The following is a 22,837-nucleotide window of genomic DNA, read 5'->3' as shown; positions in this document are numbered from 1 at the left end:
TACCAAACACTAACTGTCGGGTATAAACCTTGAACTTGTCACCCTTTAGGAGCCACTCCACTTTTTAATTGCCTCTGGTCCTTGCTTCTAACCTCGGGCTTAGAGAATCCATCTCTCAAGATGAGCCCATAATGCCTACATTGGTGCAAATTTACCATTTGTTTTTCTTTGTGCTGCCTTATTGTATAACAAGTTTTTTATTTTGGAAAAAAAAAAATTGGAGTCCGGCTTAACAGGACTGGATTTTCCTTTTCTTTTTCAAAAGAAAATATAGTGCATATGCAGCACCCCAGAGTCCTGGTTGTTGCAGTACTGTGGCTCCGCCACTATGGGGAGCTGTGGTACGTCTGATTGCACCAAAGGAGTTTCTCTGACCAGGTACACTCACACCACACTTCACACTCCGGCCACCAGGGGGGGTGGTCCTATCTAGTAGGCCACTCCTCACAACTCTGGTAAAACTGGGGGTTGGACAGGAAGACAGGGAGAAGTAGCTGGGAAGAGCTAGTGAGAGGACCTGTCAGGGATGGGGATCCTGGCAGACTCCTCAGAGCAGAACTAACCAGTAAACAACGGGAATACAGAAAAAGGAGAAATACCAGAAGGGGTCTTGCTGTTAGACCGAGGCAACATCCTTCTGAGGCGCAAACAATCGGTGGCCGGAACGCCGAGCAAGTAAGAGACTTTAAGTACATTGCAAACCACGGCAGGACAGCTAATTACAGGTTGGCTGTCTCACTTAACACCTAAGCAGACAACGGAGGCAGCTGTGGGAGAGGGGCGACTCTAGAGTCCCGGAAGAACTCCAGGCCTACCCCGTCATACGGGTGCGTCCTACCATATCACCTGGAGGACGGAGAAAGAACAGTAGAGACAGAAAGAAACAGTTGTGAGGACTATCCCGGGAGCTCAGCAGGGAAGAACTACAACACCCAGCGCTAGAAGGTAGATACTGATTCCCACCTGTGAGGAGAACTCCTGATGTGTCGTTGGACCAGCCGGTCTCTGAAAACCCAGTTAACAGCGCTCTGGACTGAGGTCTCCAACATCTTCAGTAAAGAGGTAAAGAGACTGCAACCTGGTGTCTTCATTATTTACCGCGACCTGCACCGTTACAACACCGCTTATTGCACCGGACGTCCCCCACTGACGGACAGGGCCACGGACCGGGTCTAGCTACCGTGACAACCCCAGGACTGAGACCTAGAGGCCCGGCTCCGGGTACCCCTCGGCCCTGCGGCGGTGTGGGGGCGCTCCAACTTGGCGTCACGAACAGGATTTACTTAAGCCTGAAAAATCAGGTCATGTGTGCCTTGGAACTGTGATTTATTGTGCTTGGACTGTACTTTATTGAAAAGACTGTGCTGTGCCATTTGCCGCCAAAATTCGCCATTGCCGCGCGCGGAGGGAGGAGCCTTAGCTACGTGGGCGGGATCGGCCAAAAGAAGCGCGGAACGGAAAGCGCGGTGAGGCGCCCATCCCGGAAGAGGAACTCCGACCTCCAGCAGGTTAGTGGGAGGAAGGGACGGCCATGTCCGAGTCGGGAGGAGAGGAGGTGGCGGTCGCAGCCGCGGACGCAGGGGCAGCTCCGGTCCCCGCAGCGGGCGAAGCCGCGGCCCTAATACCACCACCGGCTGCCGCAGAACCCGCTGCTCCCATCAGCCAGTCGGACACTGCCGCTAATGCAAAAGCCATAATGCCCTTCTCCATGCCCTACCTGCCCGGAGCGGCCTGGCTCCCACGATACTCTGGGGAGGCGCATACGTTCACTGACTTTAAAGAAGGACTCTGCAGCCTGCTCGAGTTCTATCCCCTAACCGAGCCCCAGAAGGTCCATATGATAACCGGCCAACTCTTTGGGGCGGCTCTGAGAGAAGTGAAATCCTGGCCCGATGAGGATAAAGGAACTGCACAACAGATTTTTGCCAAGCTTAAAGCCACCTTTGATACTCGCACTGCTACAGAAATTAAACTGACTTTTTATGGATGCAAACAAAGGTCACAGGAGAGCTTGCGGGACTATGCTCTTAATCTCCAGGAGGCGATGCGGGCCATTAAGCAGAGTGACCCCGGCAGCATGCAGGATGAAGATAAAATCCTGAAGGAGCGGTTCATTGAGGGGCTCCTGTGCAGTCACCAGCGGGGCCAATTGCACTTCCTGGCCATGCAAAATCCAGACTTGACTTTTGCGCAGTTTAAAGATAAAGCTATCCAGGCATTGCAGGAGCGACAGCCCAGCCGCGCAGTACCACCCAAGCGCCCCGCTCTCACCTACCACCAGGAGGTGGCATCGGATACCCCAGTTGCCGCGGAGGCCGACGCCCAGAGCTTCGAGGACGACTCCCCTGCAGGACTCCGTCTCCAGATGCAAGAGCTAACCAAGAGCGTTGCTGCCCTGGCCCGGACGGTGCAGTCCCTGCAGGAGGCCCCCAAAGAGAAGATCCAGTTGGCTTCCAGCCCGGAGGATGTCCCTTGGATGCGACGGAGGAGGACTCCGCCGACCAGGAGCCGGCCCGACGATCGCTTCCACCAGGATGGACGACCCATCTGCCGCCGCTGTCACCAGGTGGGCCATCTTGCAAGGTACTGTCCTTTAAACGAGCAACCCCTGGGGCAAAGGGCCAACCCCCAGGAGTAGGACGGTCAGGCCCGCAGCATTGGAGAACCAAGTATATTGGAGGACGACCAGTTCTCCCTGTAGTGATTGATGGAATCCCCTTGAATGCTTTGCTGGACACCGGTTCTCAGGTGACGACTATACCTCACGTGCTCTACAAACGGTATTGGGAGGACGCTGATATTACTCGTGGCCCTGACGATGATTTCACCATAATCGCCAGTAATGGTCAGCCGTTGCCACAAGTGGGGTATAAGGAGGTCACCATCAAAGTGGGGCGGGTGGAATTGAAAGCCCAAGGGATTGTGATTGTAGATATTGATCGTCGAGAATGTAATCCCATGATGACTCTTGGTACTAATGTTATAGAAAATTGTCTTGCAGAAGTGATTGTTTTGTTGCAACAGGTGGCAGAAAACGCTGGCCACAGTGAGCAACGTGCCCTGCAGAAGGAAATCAGGGCTCTGATGCAGAGACAGCAGGTAGAGCTGACTGGTGGCGAGATTGGTCGTGTCACTGTAAGTGATTCAAACCCCATCGCGATACCTCCCAAGAGTGAAATGTTAATATGGTGTCGAGCAGCCATAGGCCTCAGGGGTAGGGACTACCAGGCCTTGGTAGAACCTGTATATTCAGACAATAGGCCTACTGTTCTGACAGCCCGGGGGGTGGTCGACGTCCGACAGGGGAGAGTGCCCGTACGTCTCCTTAATTGTGGGGAGGAAGAGGTCCACCTAACCAAGTATACCACGCTCGCCAAACTGTTCACTGTCAATAATAGTGTAATACAGACACCTGGACCCTTGGTCCCGTCAAACGTGGCGGAGAACAAAGGTTCTGCAGAGCACTCGAAAGACTGGTGTCGGGAATTGCATGTGGGCACTGACTCTACCCCATCTCATCAAATACAGGGGGCTTACAGGGTAGTACACGAGTACGAGCAGGTATTCAGCAAACACCCCTCAGATTTTGGGCAGGTGAAAGGGATCCAACATCACATCCCCACGGGAGATCACCGACCCATAAAAGAGAGATATCGCCCTGTACCCCCAGCTCATTACCAGTGTGCCAAGGACATGTTGCGGGAAATGAAGGAGGCTGGGGTGGTGAGAGACAGCTGTAGCCCCTGGGCAGCTCCGTTAGTCCTCGTTAAAAAGAAAGATGGTACAATGAGGATGTGTGTTGATTATAGGCAGTTGAATCGCATTACACATAAGGACGCATACCCACTGCCCAGGATAGAGGAATCTCTGGCTGCTTTAAAATCTGCTAACTACTTCTCTACCCTAGATCTCACCAGTGGGTACTGGCAGGTTCCTGTGGCGGAGGCGGACAAAGAGAAGACGGCCTTCACGACGCCAATGGGCCTCTGTGAGTTCAACTACATGCCCTTCGGATTGTGCAATGCTCCCGGAACGTTCCAGAGGATGATGGAGAGCTGCCTGGGACACCTGAACTTTGAAACCGTACTGCTATATCTGGATGACGTCATAGTCTTCTCTAAAACCTACGAAGACCATCTGAAGCACCTGGCCGAGGTGTTCGAAGCCTTGTCCAACTTCGGCCTAAAAGTGAAACCGTCCAAGTGTCATCTGCTGAAACCTAAAGTGCAGTACCTGGGCCATGTGGTGAGCGCTGAAGGAGTGGCCCCAGACTCCGACAAGGTCACAGTGATCAAGGACTGGCCAAAGCCCAGTGACCTCCACGAAGTCCGGCAGTTCCTCGGGTTGGTAGGTTACTATCGGAGATTCATTAAGGATTTCACCAAGAAGGCCGCACCCTTGCAAAATCTGCTGGTGGGCCAACCAAAGAAGACCAAGGGGAGGAAAACCCCCTTTGATTGGAACGAAGAGCTGGAGGAATCCTTCACCTGCTTGAAGTCGGCACTGACGGGAGAAGAGATACTGGCTTACCCCGAATACGATCAACCGTTTGTGCTGTACACAGATGCCAGTAATGTGGGATTAGGAGCCGTGCTGTCCCAGGTTCAGAACGGCAAAGAAAGGGTGATCGCTTACGCCAGCAGGAAACTCCGTCCCACGGAAAGGAACCCTGACAACTACAGTTCCTTCAAACTGGAATTCCTTGCCCTTGTCTGGGCAGTGACAGAGAGATTTAAGCATTACCTGGCCTCTGCGAAATTCACCGTCTTCACGGACAACAATCCGCTAACGCATCTGGATACTGCCAAACTCGGGGCTTTGGAACAGCGGTGGATGGCCCGGCTGTCCAACTATGATTTCACCATCAAATATCGGGCAGGACACCAGAATGCCAATGCTGATGCTCTGTCCCGAATGCCCAATCTACCAGAAGTGGGAGAAGACCCGGAGGCACTTGAAGAGGTGGAGCTGCCTGCCTTCCATCGCCCCAAAGCCACTCAGAGCTCTCACCATGTGAAGAACAGGCACAAGAACCAACCGGATGCCACGCTGAATCCCCTGCCCCACCACGGATGGGCAGAAACCCAGGATAGTGACCCCGCGGTCCGTCAGGTGAAGGAGCTCTTGACGCAGGCTGGGTTGCACCCTGGCCCAGATGATCCACAAGAAACCCAACAGCTGTGGAAGGGGAGAAGCAAGCTGTTTATCCATGATGGCAAGCTGTGCAGGAGGAGCATCGACCCACGTACTCATGAATTGGTGTGGCAGATAGTGGTGCCAAGGCGAGATGCGCCCATGGTTCTGGGAGCCTACCATGATGGAGCCGGACACTTCGGATGGAAGAAGCTAGAGAAGCTACTCCGAGGGAGGTTCTATTGGATTGGCATGAAGAGAACCATTGAGAAGTGGTGTCGGGAGTGTGGTCCATGTAGTCTGCGCAGAAAGGACCGTGACAGCCAACGGGCCCCCCTGCGGCCTATCATCACCAAACGGCCGCTTGAACTGGTCGCGCTGGATCATGTGAAGCTGACACCTAGCCGGTCGGGCTATATCTACGCCCTTACCATCGTGGACCACTACTCCAGGTTTCTGGTGGTTGTGCCTGTTAAAGATCTAACGGCCAGGACTGCCGCCAGGGCCTTCCAGCAGCACTTTTGTAGACCCCATGGCTACCCAGAGAAGGTACTGACCGACCAGGGGCCTGCCTTTGAAGCAGAAGTATTCCAAGAATTCTGCCAGTTGTACGGGTGTAAGAAGATCAGAACCACACCGTACCACCCTCAAACCAACGGGATGTGCGAGAAGATGAACCAGGTAGTAATCGATTTATTGAAGACCTTGCCTGTGGAAGAACGGAATCTGTGGCCGACAAAGTTGCCTGACTTGGTGGATATGTACAACCACATCCCAGTAAGTTCCACCAACTGTACTCCAGCGTACCTGATGCGAGGAAGGTCTAGTCGGTTACCCGTTGATCTGGACATGGGGGTCCTAGTACCTGAAGATACCTCGCCGGATGCGGATTGGGATGAAGAAAGGCAGCGAAGGTACCGCGAAGTGCAAGAGTGTGTGGAGAGAAGTCTCGCCCAGGCTAGGCAGAAGCAAGAAAGGGACTACAACCAACGCGCCCCTGCGATTCCCCTGTCACCTGGTGAGCAAGTGCTTAAACGGAAGAGGAGGTTACACAAGCTCGATGACCAATGGGAAGCGGAACCGTATACCATCTTGCCATCCGACTTCGACAACACTAAGGTCTGTCTCATCAGCAAGGACAAAGGGGAGACCTCGACAGCGGTATCCAGGGATCACCTTAAGGTCTGCCCCGATAAATTGAAAGAGAGGGGCACGGCCCCAGAGATCTCCCCGCCGGTGGAAAAGGAGAAAATGTTCCATACTGTCCTTGGTGACTTTCCCCAGTCCTGGACGCTGATAAACCAAGCCGTTGCGGTACCTGTTGTAATGTTTGAACAGCCGGACCCGCCAGAAACAATGGTGGTACCAGATCATCTGGCTCCACTACCTCAACAAGCCTTGCCTGAAGATGCCATGCCAACCATTGAACCGGCAAATCCTCCCTCTGCTATCAGTGAATCTGCTGTACCCACTGTTGATAATTGCAGCTCTGAGAGCCCTAACCTGCCAGTGCTACCCAGACTCACTAGAAGTGTAGTTAGAAGACAGCGCACTACACCAGCGGTAGCAAGCATAGCGGGCCCTGTTAGGCCAATAGCAACCCCTGCGCTGCGAAGGTCCACACGCAGCACTCAAAATCAAACTCCCCTCCGCTACAAACTTTGGAGGTATTAATAAGGGCTGCTATTTAATTGAAAATGTTGTATATATATCTTTTTGTTACAGGTTTTTAAATGGACAATAGAGTAATGGACGGTGAATTGCTCAAAAACTTTCAAAAGGGGGGCCCCTTTGTTTACCCGGGGTCCCCGCTGTTTCAATCACAGAACTGAGAGTCATAAACTGTGCATGACCTAACTTTTGCAACGTTCAAGAATCCTCACCTCCCGTAAAGGGAAGCCTTGTTATGTTCAATTGTTATGCTATTTCAAAAGTTTGTGTGTTTCCTGTTAACATGTATTATTGTTCTTGTTTTCCCAGTCCCGGAGTACTGGATTTAACCGGGGGGGAGTGCAGCACCCCAGAGTCCTGGTTGTTGCAGTACTGTGGCTCCGCCACTATGGGGAGCTGTGGTACGTCTGATTGCACCAAAGGAGTTTCTCTGACCAGGTACACTCACACCACACTTCACACTCCGGCCACCAGGGGGGGTGGTCCTATCTAGTAGGCCACTCCTCACAACTCTGGTAAAACTGGGGGTTGGACAGGAAGACAGGGAGAAGTAGCTGGGAAGAGCTAGTGAGAGGACCTGTCAGGGATGGGGATCCTGGCAGACTCCTCAGAGCAGACCTAACCAGTAAACAACGGGAATACAGAAAAAGGAGAAATACCAGAAGGGGTCTTGCTGTTAGACCGAGGCAACATCCTTCTGAGGCGCAAACAATCGGTGGCCGGAACGCCGAGCAAGTAAGAGACTTTAAGTACATTGCAAACCACGGCAGGACAGCTAATTACAGGTTGGCTGTCTCACTTAACACCTAAGCAGACAACGGAGGCAGCTGTGGGAGAGGGGCGACTCTAGAGTCCCGGAAGAACTCCAGGCCTACCCCGTCATACGGGTGCGTCCTACCATATCACCTGGAGGACGGAGAAAGAACAGTAGAGACAGAAAGAAACAGTTGTGAGGACTATCCCGGGAGCTCAGCAGGGAAGAACTACAACACCCAGCGCTAGAAGGTAGATACTGATTCCCACCTGTGAGGAGAACTCCTGATGTGTCGTTGGACCGGCCGGTCTCTGAAAACCCAGTTAACAGCGCTCTGGACTGAGGTCTCCAACATCTTCAGTAAAGAGGTAAAGAGACTGCAACCTGGTGTCTTCATTATTTACCGCGACCTGCACCGTTACAACACCGCTTATTGCACCGGACGTCCCCCACTGACGGACAGGGCCACGGACCGGGTCTAGCTACCGTGACAACCCCAGGACTGAGACCTAGAGGCCCGGCTCCGGGTACCCCTCGGCCCTGCGGCGGTGTGGGGGCGCTCCACATACATAAGAAAAAATTACATGTTCGACATGACCCAGTGCACTAGGCAGTCTTACTCATGACCACAATGGGTACACAGGTCAAAGAAGAGATGACATGAGAGGAGAAGACAGCAGATGGGGGAGAAAGTAAGTGCACAGGGGTGAGAGAGAGAGCACAGGGGGGAGATAGCTCAAATGGGACAGCACATGAGGGGGAGAACATAGCACAGGAAGGAGAGAGACAGCAGACAAGGGGGATAGAACATGGGTTAGACAGGTCAAGGAAGAGAGCGTAGACGGGAGAAGTCAGCACATGGGGAAAGAGAGAGTGGATAGGTGGGTGAGAACATGGGGGGAGAGATGCTCAACCCTGCAAAGCCTGCCCCATCGTGACATTACCGCCCTCCCGATGCTATAGCATTGGGCCTCCATCTAGTATATATATATATATATATATATATATATATATATATGAGCTCAAATTGTTTTTTGTTTGTTTACGTTTTTGCTATTATTTTATGCTCCTTGCTCCTATGAGTGTGTTGTTTTTTGTTGTCTAAATAGTTGAGATTAATGGAAATATTAGATTAAATTAAATTATATTTAATTAAAATGAACCTTTCAAATCCAATTATACTAATCTGCACATATAGACTTTATCAGCTATGTAATAGTGTTATGGAGGTGTCCAGAGGCTGTAATGAAAATCCAACACCTGAGAGAAAAAGAACATAATTTCCCCCGGGAACTGCCCACTTTCAGTCATATAGCCATGCCGGAGCAATTATAGTCACCACTCACAGCACTTAGAGCAGCAGCTGTAAGCATGTCCCAGCACTGACTGACAGTGCATCAGTACAGAGAAGGCTATCAAGCAGTGCTAGGGTGTGTTTACAGCCGCTGCTCTCAGTGCTGTGAGTTACGACTGAAGCTGAGCCGACATGCCTGCATGACTGAAAGCCACCCACTCCATGCAGTTAATTTTCTCCCAGGTGTCGCATTTTCAGTACAGCATCCGGCTGCTTCCATAAGATTATTAATCTGTGGATTATCCATATATCTCCAGGTTATATTATCGAATCTGACTAGTTCCCTTTAACTATAGGTCTGGTTTAGCCATTAAGCTGAAAGTTATTCTAGATAATGAGAAACCAACCTAAATGGTAATTAGGGTATATTGGAAATAAACTAAACCACAGAAAAACAAAACCCTAAAAGCATTTTTTATTCATAAATATTTAAAAAGACCAAATGATCAACACTAGACAAATACACAAATTACCATCACCACTTTAGGCCACTATGGCTTTGCCTCTATTGATGGTCCCCTGATGAGCCCCTATATCAGGAAGGGGTGAAACGCGTAGGGACGTGGACTATGAAACAATTTACGTGACTCAGATAAGTAACTTGTTTTAGTTTCTATAGCTTGCTGGCCACAAACATTTATGGCAATAGATTTGATACTATATGTGGCACAGCGGTACCAGGAGAATTTGGTGAATGCATATATCTATTGGATTGTAACAGAGCTTGCTTTGAAACTATTTCTATTCCTTTGGCTCACTATTTACTAAAGAGTAGATCTGGATGTTAATTTGAAATTAGAGGACAATATATACATAATCATTTTGGATTTGCTCTTTTTTTTCTTTTAGTCATGCTAATGACAGTTACAGCATGAGCCTTTAATATGAGGGCAATTTGTAGTCCTTTGAATGGACACTGTTTGGCAACTCCCAATAAACTGTAGTAAATGCTAGAGGGTTTATTTCTATTTCTATCTTAGGAGAGGCTATTTTATACATTTTTATAGCCAAAGGAGTTAGCTATTTGTGTGTATGGTGGTGGGTTTTGGGTTGGGTAGCTGACAGAGCCTTCAGGGATAGAAGGGACAGCCATCGCGGAGTTGGGGCGCCGTGTCGAACTTAGGGTGCCAACCTCCACTGTCAGGAAGGTACAGCGTGTGTAGGACTTTATTAGGGCCACATTATGTTTGTGTACATTATCTTTAATCTGGCACTTTCCAGATTAGTACCCTTGTACCAATACCCATTTTCAGTTTGGTGATGGTAATTTATGTATTTGTCTAGAGATGAGCGAGTGTACTCGTTGCTCGGGTTTTCTCGAGCACGCTGTTCTGTTTGATGAATTCTGTCATGAATCACACTCTTTGAGTATCTCCAGGCTCTTTATTCACATCATGCCTCAACCTCCATTACATGAATCAAGTGAACAACAACATCCAACAAGTTGCAAAACAAAGAATATAGAACACACATAAAAGTAGTGAGACCCCTAGAGGCCACATGAACATATAACATATTGCTACATCCTTTCTCTTTTAACTGGAGGAACAATAAAAGATACTAAACTAAAGTATAATATGACAAAGTTAGAAATTAACCTAGTACGTCCAGTTAGATATAATCTTTGAGGTGCGCCGGCTTTTTGCTAATTCTGCCAGCTCTGGTAATATAAGATGTGTCCCTTTCTACATCTGGTACATCTGGTAGTTCTTCTGATATTGTCTGTCTCTGGCCAGAGTCCTCACCCTGATGGTCAGCTGTCACTGTTGGTGCCTGACTTGTACTTTCTGCCTCGTTGTCTTGGGTGTCTGGATACTGTTCAAAAGGCCATGAATCATTTCTTTCTCACGTTTTCCTCAAATGTCTCCGATTCCTCATTAGTCTTCTTCCGTCGTCTGTTAGAATTTTGTAGGACCGAGGTCCCAGTTTCTGGACAACCTTTGCCTTTTGCCAGTGTTTGTCAAATGTGCTGCTTGGCTGCAGCCGAATGTTGTCGTTTCTCTGGAGCTCAGGCAGATCCTTTGCCGATTTATTGTAATAGAAAGCTTGCCTCGCTTGATTCTTCTGTAATTTAGCTTCGATGTTTCCCATCAGCTTTGGCTCTAACAGATGACACGCAGTTGGTACAAGTGTCCTTGTACGCCTACTCATGAGCCTCTGTGCCGGACTGCTGTCTAGGCCTTGGGTGGGTGTGTTTCTATGATCCAGTATAGACAGATATACATCAGCACCCGCCTGGTTAGCTTTCTGCATGAGTCTTTTGGCCGTTTTTACTGCTGACTCTGCTTTCCCATTACTCTGAGGATATCTCGGAGAAGACGTCTGGTGTTCAAATTCCCACTTCTTACTGAAAGTTTTGAATTCTTCCGACGTAAACTGTGCCGCATTGTCAGAGAAAACGATATCTGGAATGCCATACCTGGCAAAATGGGCCTTGAGTTTTTTAATCACTGTTCTCGCCCTTGTGTCCTGCACCAAATCAACCTCCCAGAAGTTAGAGAAATAGTCCACTGTAATCAGGTATTCTTTGTCATTCCATGTGAACAAGTCTGTTCCTATTTTTGACCAAGGCCTATGTGGAATTTCATGAGGTTGCAATGTCTCCTTTGGTTGCTTATCATTGTAGGATGCACATATTTCACATTGTGCTATGTAATTTTTTATGTGGTCATTCATTCCTGGCCAATAAACTGATTCTCGTGCACGACGTAGGCATCCTTCCATGCCTAAGTGAGAAGAGTGCAATGTTTTCAATATGTCTCTTCTGAGAACTTCAGGTATAACAGCCCTGTCTCCTTTAAAGATGATTCCTTGCTGCACTGACAATTCATCTCTTATGTGGAAGAATGGTGAGACTTCCCTCGGAGCATGCTGCTTGTATTTTGGCCAGCCCTGCAAGATGACAGTTTTTAAACTCTGGAGACTTTTATCCTTCTCTGTAAAAATCTGGATTTGCTTGACCTTTTCTTTTGACACTGCAAGGTAGTTACACATGTTGATGGTTTCAATGTCTTCCTCCTCATCCTTTGTGCTAGGAAGGTAAGCTCTGCTTAGCGTATCTGCAATCAGTAAGTCTCTTCCTGGACAGTACCCGATGTCAACATCATATTTCTGAAGTCGCAACAGCATGCGCTGTAGTCTCTTTGGGGCATTTAGTAATGGTTTCTTTGTAATGCTCTCCAATGGTTTGTGATCCGACTGCACTGTTACCCGTCGACCATAGGTGTACTGGTGAAACTTCTCCATCCCAAATACCACAGCCAGTAGTTCCTTCTCAATCTGCGCATATCCCTGCTCTGTTGTTGTAAGGGCTCTGCTTGCAAATGTAATTGGCTGTTTGTTCTGCATTAATGTGGCTCCAAGGCCTTTTTCCGAAGCATCACATTGTACCACCACTTCTCGATCTGGATCGAAATACTTTAGGGTTGCTGTATCTGCAATGGCATTCTTTACTGCTCGGAAAGCAGTCTCCTGGCTTTCTGTCCATTCCCAGCGCACATCTTTGTGGGTTAGCTGTCTCAGTGGCTCACACATGTCTGACAGATGTCTGCAAAATTTTGAGAAATAATTCACCATGCCCAAAAATCGTTGTACTCCAGAAACATCAGTAGGGGTAGGCAAATCTTGTATTGCTCTCACCTTTTCAGGATCCACTCTGACCCCAGTTGAAGTCAGTCGATGACCAATATAGGCCACTTCTGTCATTTTCAATTTGAATTTGTCCAAATTCAGCTTTATGTTTTTTTCTCTGCATCTGACCAAAAATTGTATCATCTTCTGATCGTGATCCTTGACTGCAGATTCCATATTTTCACCTTCTCCCACTATCAGGATATCATCCGCTATTGTCTTCACTCCAGTAAGTCCTTCCAAAGCCTGCATCAATTTCTGCTGGAATATCTCTGGAGCAGGTTTTAGTCCCATGGGCATTTTCAGCCATTTAAAGCGTCCAAATGGTGAAGAAAATGTTGTCAATAAACTTGAATCTTCAGTCAGGGCCACATGCCAGAATCCATTTTTTACATCACATACAGAAAATATTTTAGCCTTTGATAAATCTGGTAGGACATCATCTAATGTTGGCATTGGGTAATGGTTTTGTTTCAGCGCCTTGTTGAGTGGCTTAGGATCAATACATATTCTTAACTTGCCCGATGGTTTCTGCACTATGACCAAACTGCTGATCCAATCTGTGCTCTTATGGACTGGTGCTATCATGCCTCTTCTCTGTAGATCTTGCAGTTCTACTTTCAGCGGTTGCATTAAAGCTACAGGCACTCTTCTTGTGGGTACTCTGGTGGGCTGCACTGTGTTGTCAATTTCTAGCCTATATTTACCTTCAAAGCACCCATCACCTTCAAATACATCAGCATACTCTGCTTTTATTTTCTGCATGTCCAAGTTGTGCTCTGCATTTAGTTTTGGATTTTGTATATCCTGGGCAACTTCAACAGACATAATGTTCTGAGACTGTACTTTTATTAAGTCCATTGCCTGAACTGCTTTTACTCCCAGTAATGGTACATGGTTACCACCCCGTAACACGGTAAATTCAACTCTATAACTCTTTCTGTTACATGGGTTTCGTATTTTTAGCTTACATGTCCCCATTGGTTTCAGAACACTTTTGTTGTACATCACCAGTACCTTGTCAGTTGGCTCAATAGAAACCTGTTTGTTTAGCAGATCACATGAAATTACATTGCAGCTTGCTCCACAATCCAGCTGAAATCTAATGGGCTTCTCATCCAACAAGAATGTTGCATAAAGCTGCTTGGCATCCTTCACTACTGACTGCCCGACTACATTGACTTTCTCTGTTGTAGACTGCATTTGTAGCCATGTAATGTCCTCTGCACTGTCAGTGTCTGGTGTCACAGCGTGGAGCTGTCTGTACTGTTTGCCTCTTCCCTGCCTGCAGACAGCAGAGGAATGATTCTTCTTGCTAGATGACCTGCAGGTTTCCCCATATGCTGGACACTTGGTTTTGTCTCTCTCATGTCTTTTCCCACAATACTTGCAGTGGATAGTGTTTAAAGGGTAGTCTGGTCCTGTCTTTCCTTTCATAGATACTGCATGTACCTTGTCATCATCATTCTCACTGGTGCCTGCCATCATCTTCAGGCTCTGTTTTGTCAGCTCAGAAGCCCTGCAGATTTGCATACATTTCTCTAAAGTCATGCCTTCCTCTCTCAGTAATCTTTCTTTGAGATGACTGTCTTTTATGCCACACACCATTCTGTCCTTGATTAGACTGTCCCTGATCTCTCCAAAGCCACATGTTTCTGCAAGTCTCCTTAGCTCTGTCAGATATCTGTCCACATTTTCACCATCCTCCTGATGTCTTGTGAAAAACTTATATCTTTCCACTGTCTCATTCTTCTTTGGGTCACAGTGTTTATCAAATGCCTGCACAATGTCTGCTAGGAGGAGGTTGTCTGTGTATGGGAGCAAGGTGTGGGCTAATTCTCTGCCATTTTCCCCAATTAGGTAATAAAACAGCTTTACTTTCCGTTTGTCATCAGTGGGGCCCACAGTCAGATCCACATACAGTGTAAACTCTTCCTTCCAATGTCTCCAGGTCTGGGACAGATTACATGAAGTGACATCCAGTCTCTGAGGGGGCTTCAGACCAGTCTCCATTTTGCTGTACTGTCAGGGAATCTGTACTTACAGTTGCAGTGATCTGTGCAGTTCCAGCCTCATATAAGCTCTGAGAATTTGTAGGTTCTGTGCCCGGCTGCCACCATGTTCTGTTTGATGAATTCTGTCATGAATCACACTCTTTGAGTATCTCCAGGCTCTTTATTCACATCATGCCTCAACCTCCATTACATGAATCAAGTGAACAACAACATCCAACAAGTTGCAAAACAAAGAATATAGAACACACATAAAAGTAGTGAGACCCCTAGAGGCCACATGAACATATAACATATTGCTACATACGCTCGGGTGACCTCTGAGTATTTATGACTGCGTGGAGATTTAGTTTTCATCGCAGCAGCTGAATGATTTATAGCTATTAGCCAGGCTTAGTATATGTGGGGGTTGCCTGGTTGCTAGGGAATCCCCACTTGTAATCAAGCAGGCTAGTAGCTGTAAATCATTCAGCTGGGACAAGGAAAACTAAATCCCCGAGCAGTCATAAATACTCGGAGGTCACCCGAGCATGCTCGAGAAAACCCGAGCAACGAGTACACTCACTCATCACTACTCAGGACTCTTATGGGTATAAATGACAATGTCTCCTTTGCTCCCTAGTAAAGATGAGCAAACTTGTTCTGAAAACATTTGCCAATCTCAAATTCAGCACAAATGTAGCACATTCGGATTTTTGCTTGGTTTCCCGAGCATTTTTCCTCAAAGTTGGAAAAATTTGGTCACAGTTCAGTAAATGATCGCGTTTCCACTAATGCTTTTGTTTAGACTTTGTCTAAGATAGTGATGCTGCATGATAAGCGGGGGGAAATGTGTTGTGACATGCAGAGATAGTGTTAACTGCTGTTGCTTCAAAAGCATCCAGCAACTAGAGGGGTTAACACAGTCACAGGAGACAGGGAGTGGTTAGCAGAGCCCCAGAGAGATTGTGGGAAACTTGTTTACTGTTCTGGCAGCAGCCAAAGGGATGAGTGGTGTGTATCAGTGATCAGTCTCAAAAACGTTCAAGCAAGTGAACCATAGGGACACAGGATTCCATTACAGAGTGGAGCTGGGTTACCCCTATACTGCTAGTTGAGAAATTCTATCAGGAGCAGGAAGATAAGGACTGGAAAAAGTTGTGTTACAGAGATAATCTCCCTCAGCAAACCTCCCCCCCACTCCTCCATTACACTGTGCTAGAAGGAATGCTGTGTACTTCCATCTCTTTGTAAAGAGTCTTGATCTGTGCTGAACTGTGCTATCAAAAGAGACTGTTAGTCAATGTGCTTCTAAGAAGCAGCTGTACTGTTTATAAAGCCTGTGCTTAAGAGACTTGAATTCTACTGAATGTGCTGTGACATTTACTGCACTGTTCATGATCTTGAGGACTCTATCTATTGCATGTGTGTGAGCAATTGGATCCATCTTGTGCCTGAGGAAGCTGCAGTGCATGGTTGCCCTGAGTAACTGTTCCCCCAGAGTTCCAAAGAATTCATGAGACCTGTGCCTCCCTTATCTGAACCTAGCGGCGTGCTCGTAACAGTGTTTTATGAGGCGAGGTGGTGTGTCTAGGTCAGAGGTGTGTCGAAATGTAATTTTTTCTTTCCATTTTTTTCTCTGTATTAACTTAATGACACAAGGTCTTCTGTGATTGGCTGCTAAAGTCACATGTCCCTGTCCATATAAAAAGTGGACATTTTGTTTTGCTGGTGCCATTTTCTCAGTGTCACAGTGCAGAGAGGTCGCTCCTGCTACTGCTGCTACTTCTGCTGCTGATGATGATGAAAGTGAACTTGTAAGTAAGCTAGATAGGATCCTGTCCTGTGTGAAATTGATCTTCCAGCATCTAACTAGATTGTGATAAAACTGTGTTGCAGTCCCAGGGGGCCCCCTTTAGTAATCAAAATCGTATGGGCCAAAACTGTGTTGCAGTGAGGAATCAGAAGGCCACATTTCCTTTCAGTAATTGTTAGGTCTAATATTGGGGTTCTGCCAGAAGGCCCTATTTGCTTATCCAAATTGTTTAGGATAAAACTGTGTTGCAGTGAGGAATTAGAAGGTCACATTTCCTCTTAGCAATCCCTGTGTATGAAACTGATGTTTGTGCCATCTGAGTGTGGCTGGAATAAAAAAAAAAAAATGGGGGTATTGCATGAGCTAAGGTCAGCTAAGAAGGCTTACACCGCTCCCATAACCACCATGTCCTCATTGAAACTTCGATTCCAAGCTGTAAATGCTGGATCAGATCCTGATACCTCATGCATGGGCCATGGCTGGCTGCTTCTGTGCAATTATAAAAGGTTCTACTGTGGTTCAATTGATCAGTCAACTACATGTGTTACTAAACTGCAGCATTTTAAAGGCCAGGAATTTGGAAATGCTGTCATTTAGGACCATGGCTTGTAGGTTGGTAGGGTGGTATTTCCTCTTTGTCTCAAGGGTTTGGGGGATGGAGAGCTGAACTCCTCCATTGGACAGTGTGGAGATGCTCAGTGGCACAGGTAGTGTTGGTGCTGTCACATCATCTCTTTGCGGGGAGATAGGTGGTCCTGTTGATCGTGAGTGGGTAGGAAGAGACCAAGACTGCTGCAGATATTGGAGCAGGAAGAGGCTCAGATCTGTCAAGCTTTTTAAGGAGTGTACTCCACTGCACCTTGTGCTTGGAATTCAGATGTCTCATCATGCAGGTGGTGCTCAGGTTCAGAACATTTGTGCCTCATTTCAGGCTCTGTCAGCACAGCATGCAGCAGGCAAACCATCCAGTGCTTGTCTTCAGCACATTGCCTGAAGAAATGCGATACCAGGGAGTTCTTTTGAACTGGCTTCTGTGTGTTCATTTCATTGGCATAGTGGGCAGTAGCATCAAACGTACTGGCTAGGAGCTGCCTGCTGTGCATTTGCACCCTGCTCCCTCTTTTGCTATGCTGCTAGGGCAGCGTGACCACCTTCTCTTCTTCCAACTGCGCACGTCACTAGGATGGCCTACACTCCATGTAGGGTCAAGGACTTCATCATCCCCCACATCATGTTCCACCTACTCCTCATACCTGCCCTCCTTGCAAGTCAGCATACTGCAGAAAGATGCTGCAGTTGGAACCTGTGTTTTGTCATACTCTGAGATGTGCTGCTGTGGTCCACTGACCATGTGCACTAGCTCTCCCACGTAGTCATCCTCCAACCTCACAAGTGGTTGGGCATCAGTGAACTCAGTCTCTTCCATTTCTGGAGCAGGGCCAGGTGGATGCGCCATGGAACCCCAGCCAGCGGTTTCATCAAATGGCAGTAAAGACTGCTGCATGACTTGATGCTCAAACTGCTGGGCTGATTTGTAAGGCTGTGAGGTGGAAGCCATGGTCCTCATAAGCCAACACTGCACTTTCTACAGGGGACTGGGTGAAAGATATTGTGAAGGAATTGGAGGCACTCTCAGCCATCCAATCTAACATCGCCTCAACATGTTCTGGCCTCATCATTCATGTAGCAGTACATGGCCCTATGAAATAACACAGAATGTTCTGTTGCTTGCATGCACCAGAGGAAGGTTTTTCATTTGGGATCATAGCAGGCACAGAATGACTGAATCCTCTACATGCAGCAGCTACACTGCCACCACCAACAGCAGCTACACCAGCACCACCATGGCCGCGTCTACATCCTCTATTTGATGCTCTCCTCATTTTTTTAATTTGTTTTAACACACTACTTCCACAGAGTACAGCAATTTGTTTTTACATAGACCACACCCACAGACATGGGTGCAGAAATAGAGCAATTTGTTTTTACACACACTACTCCCATCGACACATGTGCAGAGTAGAGAAAATTAGTTAGGCACACTACTTCCACAGACATGCGTGCAGAGAATAAAAAATTAGTTAGGCACACTACTCCCACAGACACACATACAGAGTAGAAAAAATTGGTTGTAGCCACATTACTCCCACAGACATTGGTGCAGAGTACACGAGAGACTTTTTCTAAAACTGAGCACACACAAAACCATCACTCCAGCTGCATTCTGTCCCTACACTAAGCAGAGCAGAATGGCAGTGGCATCCTTGATCCGGCATTTATAGAGTCTGGGTCACGTGGTGTGCCGGCCAATCACCGAAATGACAATTCTTGACAAGGCTGTGATGGCTTGGGAAGTACCCACAGCCTAAAAGCTTGTTGAGTGGTTGCGCTGCAGCCTTTCAACAAACTTTATTAGGCATCCTAACTCAAACAGTAAACTGGACTTCTGGTAAAAAGTCCATGTTTGGGTTTCAGTACCAGACACAAGAACTCTGGTACGAACCCCGAACTTTACAGTTTGGGTTCACTCATCCCTAATCTTTATTTGTTACCTCACCATTATGGTATATTCTAATCATGATTGAATGTAATATTTTTGTTTTGTTTGACCATTTCTTAATTTTATCTGTTTTTCCTAGATGTCACAATGAAAAAACAGCTCCAATTCATGGTTTCTTTTTTGTCTCTTTGTTTTTCTTACACAACTCAACTACTTCTGTCCTTAACTTCCTTATGTTCTTACATATAAGTTTTTGCTATTCTTATTTTCCATATCTGATTCCCCCTTCTACTTATTCTACCCCCCTTTTTTTTCCTTTTACCCTTTTTTCCTTCTTTTCTCTTCTTTTTTGCTATCTACTTTTTTTTGCTCCACTATGTTCCATCCATGCATGCTTCTTTTCCCTGCATGACTTTTTGCTTCTGTTAGGAAATCTCTGACTCTATTCATCTTCAGGCATGTGCACTTTCATCTCTCCCTTGCTTGCATATCTCCGTGCTTCTCCGGCCTTTTGTGCCATCTATGCATGTGTACCTACAGCTCTATGTCCCTCTGTGCCAGCGTGCTACCCGGATTTACATAATCTTACTGCTTCCTACTAAGGGGAAAGTGCTGCACTGACTGTACTACACCACAGAGAAAGTGACCTCAGTGCTCATTGGACACAGCGCTCATGTGTCATAATAACCTCACATCAGCCCGAAACGCGTGTGCCAGCACCACTGGAACAGTGGCCACATGGTAGGCTAGTATAAGTTTTTTATTTTAAATTGGAAGGGGTTGTCCTAGCAGTGGACAACTCCTTTAACCCCCTAATGACCAGTGATATTTTTGGTTTAGCAATTTCATTTTTTGCTCCCCTTCTTCCCAGAGCCATAACTTTTTTTATTTTTTGATTAAAATGGCCATTTGAGGGCTTGTTTTTTGTGGGATGAGTTGTACTTCTGAATGAAACCATTGGTTTTACCATTTCTTGTACTAGAAAATGGGACAAAAAATTTCAAGTGTGGTGAAATTGCAAAAAGAGTGCAATCCCACATTGTTTTTTGTTTGGCTTTATTACTAGGTTCATTAACTGCTAAAACTGACCTGCCATTATGATTCTCCAGGTCATTTTGAGTTCATAGACATTAAACATGTCTAGGTTATTTTTTATCTAAGTGGTGAAAAAACATTCCAAACTTTGTTAAAAAAAACTTGCGCCATTTTCCGATATCCATAGCGTCTCCATTTTTCGTGATCTGGGGTTGGGTGAAGGCTTATTTTTTGCATGCCAAGATGATGTTTTTAATGATACCATTTTGGTGCAGATACGTTCTTTTGATCAAATAAGAGAAACTTGAGTCCGTGCTAAATATCAAAAAAATCTGTATATTTTATTTAATTTCAAACATTTAATCACTCAAATTTAATTCGATAAAAAATCTTAAAAGCAGTGTATAGAGCAGACAATTGTAACGCATAGAAACCATAGGTTAGTGACAAAAAGTCCAAGATGAGCAGAAGCATCAGGCACAAAGGTAAAGGCACATAGAGTAAAATGAATAGATGCAACTGCTGCTTTGGTGCAGTTTTAGATAAAAAAGAAGACCTCTATTGCATATTATAGGATGGTCGGCAGTTCCCTAGGTTAGGGGGATCTTTGTATATAAAGTGCAAGTGGACGGATGCCCAAAATGGTACTAGTAATCCCTAACACACTCTCTTAATCTCCCAATCCTCAACCAAGAGCCCCAGGGCGCCACACACCATATCTCTCTTAGTGAGAAGCAGCAGAAACAAATGTATAAGCGCTATTACCTGGTTCAAAACAGCTGACATGTGCCAGAAAAGATGTGGGCTCACCGCCGGAGCCCACATCAAAGAGAGGGAGTCCGATGTGGGAATACTATTAAGCCCATCGTCGGAAAGGGGTTAAAGAGTAACTAAAACTGTATTTGTTTTTTTAATAATGTTGTTCCGCAGGGGCAGTAATGAAATTTTGCAAATAACTTTATTAATTGACTTGTCTTCATTTCTGTAAAACATGCATGTAAGAAACTTCCAAACCAATGCTTTTCTTAAGGTACCGTCACACTCAGCGACGCTGCAGCGATATAGACCACGATCCGACCTAAACTAGATCGCTGGAGCGTCGCTGTTTAGAGACGTCAAACACAGCAACTCCAGAACGATGCAGGAGAGATCCAGTGACGTAACGGCGACTCACTTCTCGTTCTCGCTGGTTGTTAGCTCCATGTCAAACAGCCGGAGTGTACCGATCTGACACACATCTAGGTGCATTGCAGCGTAGCCAGATAGGCGTGTTTCTCCACAGGGAGACACCCAGGATGTGACGTCCCGGCGTCCCGGAATATAAACCGCGACTCTACAGCGATTCAGTCTTTCCATATTTTTTGAGAGCTGCGTCTTCACGTTCTGCCTTTCCAGCGTCCTGTCCGGAATGACCCTCCGCCAGCTACGATACTCTTCTCCCGGGAGCGTCCTGTCCGGAACACCATACTCCGTATACTGCAGGCGTCTTCATCGGTTCTTTTCTTGCTCATCAACGGTATGAAATATCTTTGAGTTGTTGTTTGTTTCTTCTCTGTATAGTTATGGCTATGCAGCAATGCTTATCTATGTACTATGCCTTACATCTATTCAACATCCGGCATCATACACATCGCTTCCTCCTGATGAACCGAGAAAGCGGGGAAACGCGCCGAGGGAAGACCGGCACACGCTAAGTTACCCCAATTACCCATTCAGAGATGTTTTTCTATGGTTATAATTTGATGATCTATTTGATTAAGGGTACTATGTGATTTTATATATACTGTGTGGGGGAAATACTGACACAGGTTAAGCTACTCATTGAAGTGAGATTTTTCCACTGTGATTATTTGCTTTAGTGGACACATCTATTATGAAAGTACCACTGCAGTTGCCATTTAGGATAATACTCTCTAACATTACAGGGGGGCTTTTTGTATAGTTTGCGTTGTGCTGCAAACTTGTTTGACTATATGGAGGTACCTATATAGGTCCTGTTTGTATAATTATCTATCCTTCATTACTGCTTTTTTTCTATATTGTTTTCCCACCTGCACTGAGAGGGATATCGCAGGGGAGAGAGGGACAGCCTGCGGTGAGTGGGGGCGCCAAAAAAATCGTTTCTTAGGGTGCCAACCCCCACAGTCAGGCAGGTACAAGCAGTAGGTATAACTAGGACTATAGTAGGTTTTTCTTTATTTTTTGTGACTTACAATTTGGTATCGTTTTCTCTTTTTAGTGGGTCTGGGTTTTTTATTTTATGTATAATAAAAGTAAAGTTTTAAGGGATTATATGTACGTATTTATGAGTTTGATTCCTTTAATAATATTTTTTTTTGAGTATTCATAAAATGATGTATAAAACATCTCTGGCAGCCATCTTGTGCATCTGGCAAGCGGACGCACAAGATGGAGGCACTTTAGGATGCGGTTAGCAAACTCTTTTGCGCTGGCTGCCATTTTGTGCGCACACTATATGGAAAGGTAAACCAACTCTTTTGTGTCTGCCTTGGCTTGGCTGGCCCTGGCCTGCTCCGCTAGTTAATTAAATCAGCACACAACATAACGGTAATATAACACATTTATGTTTAAGAACTATAAAATACAATGAACAAAAAATTCAAAACCTCCCATGGTGGTGGGCCAACAGATGTCGCAGCGTGCGTCCCTGTTGCTTTATCTGCTGTGACAGCTCTGTCGCGGCCTCCAGCAGCTTCTGCCTGGACAGCAGCTCTTTCATGGTGGGCGTTTCTGTGGATAGAAGAGGTCGGAGAACGGACGGTGATTACGCTGCAAATACGGCATATGTGAACATACCCTGAGATTTACTACACACTCAATTTGGTCCGGTCACAAAGGGCGAGAACGGTTTTTTTTCTCGCTGTCAAATGTGACATCACACCGATAACCCCTCCCACTGTCTGTATACTTACGGAGAAGTGACGCCGGTTGC

This window comes from Ranitomeya variabilis, chromosome 1 (assembly GCF_051348905.1).
Source record: "Ranitomeya variabilis isolate aRanVar5 chromosome 1, aRanVar5.hap1, whole genome shotgun sequence".
Taxonomy (NCBI): Eukaryota; Metazoa; Chordata; class Amphibia; order Anura; family Dendrobatidae; genus Ranitomeya; species Ranitomeya variabilis.
This window is presented reverse-complemented; position numbering follows the sequence as displayed.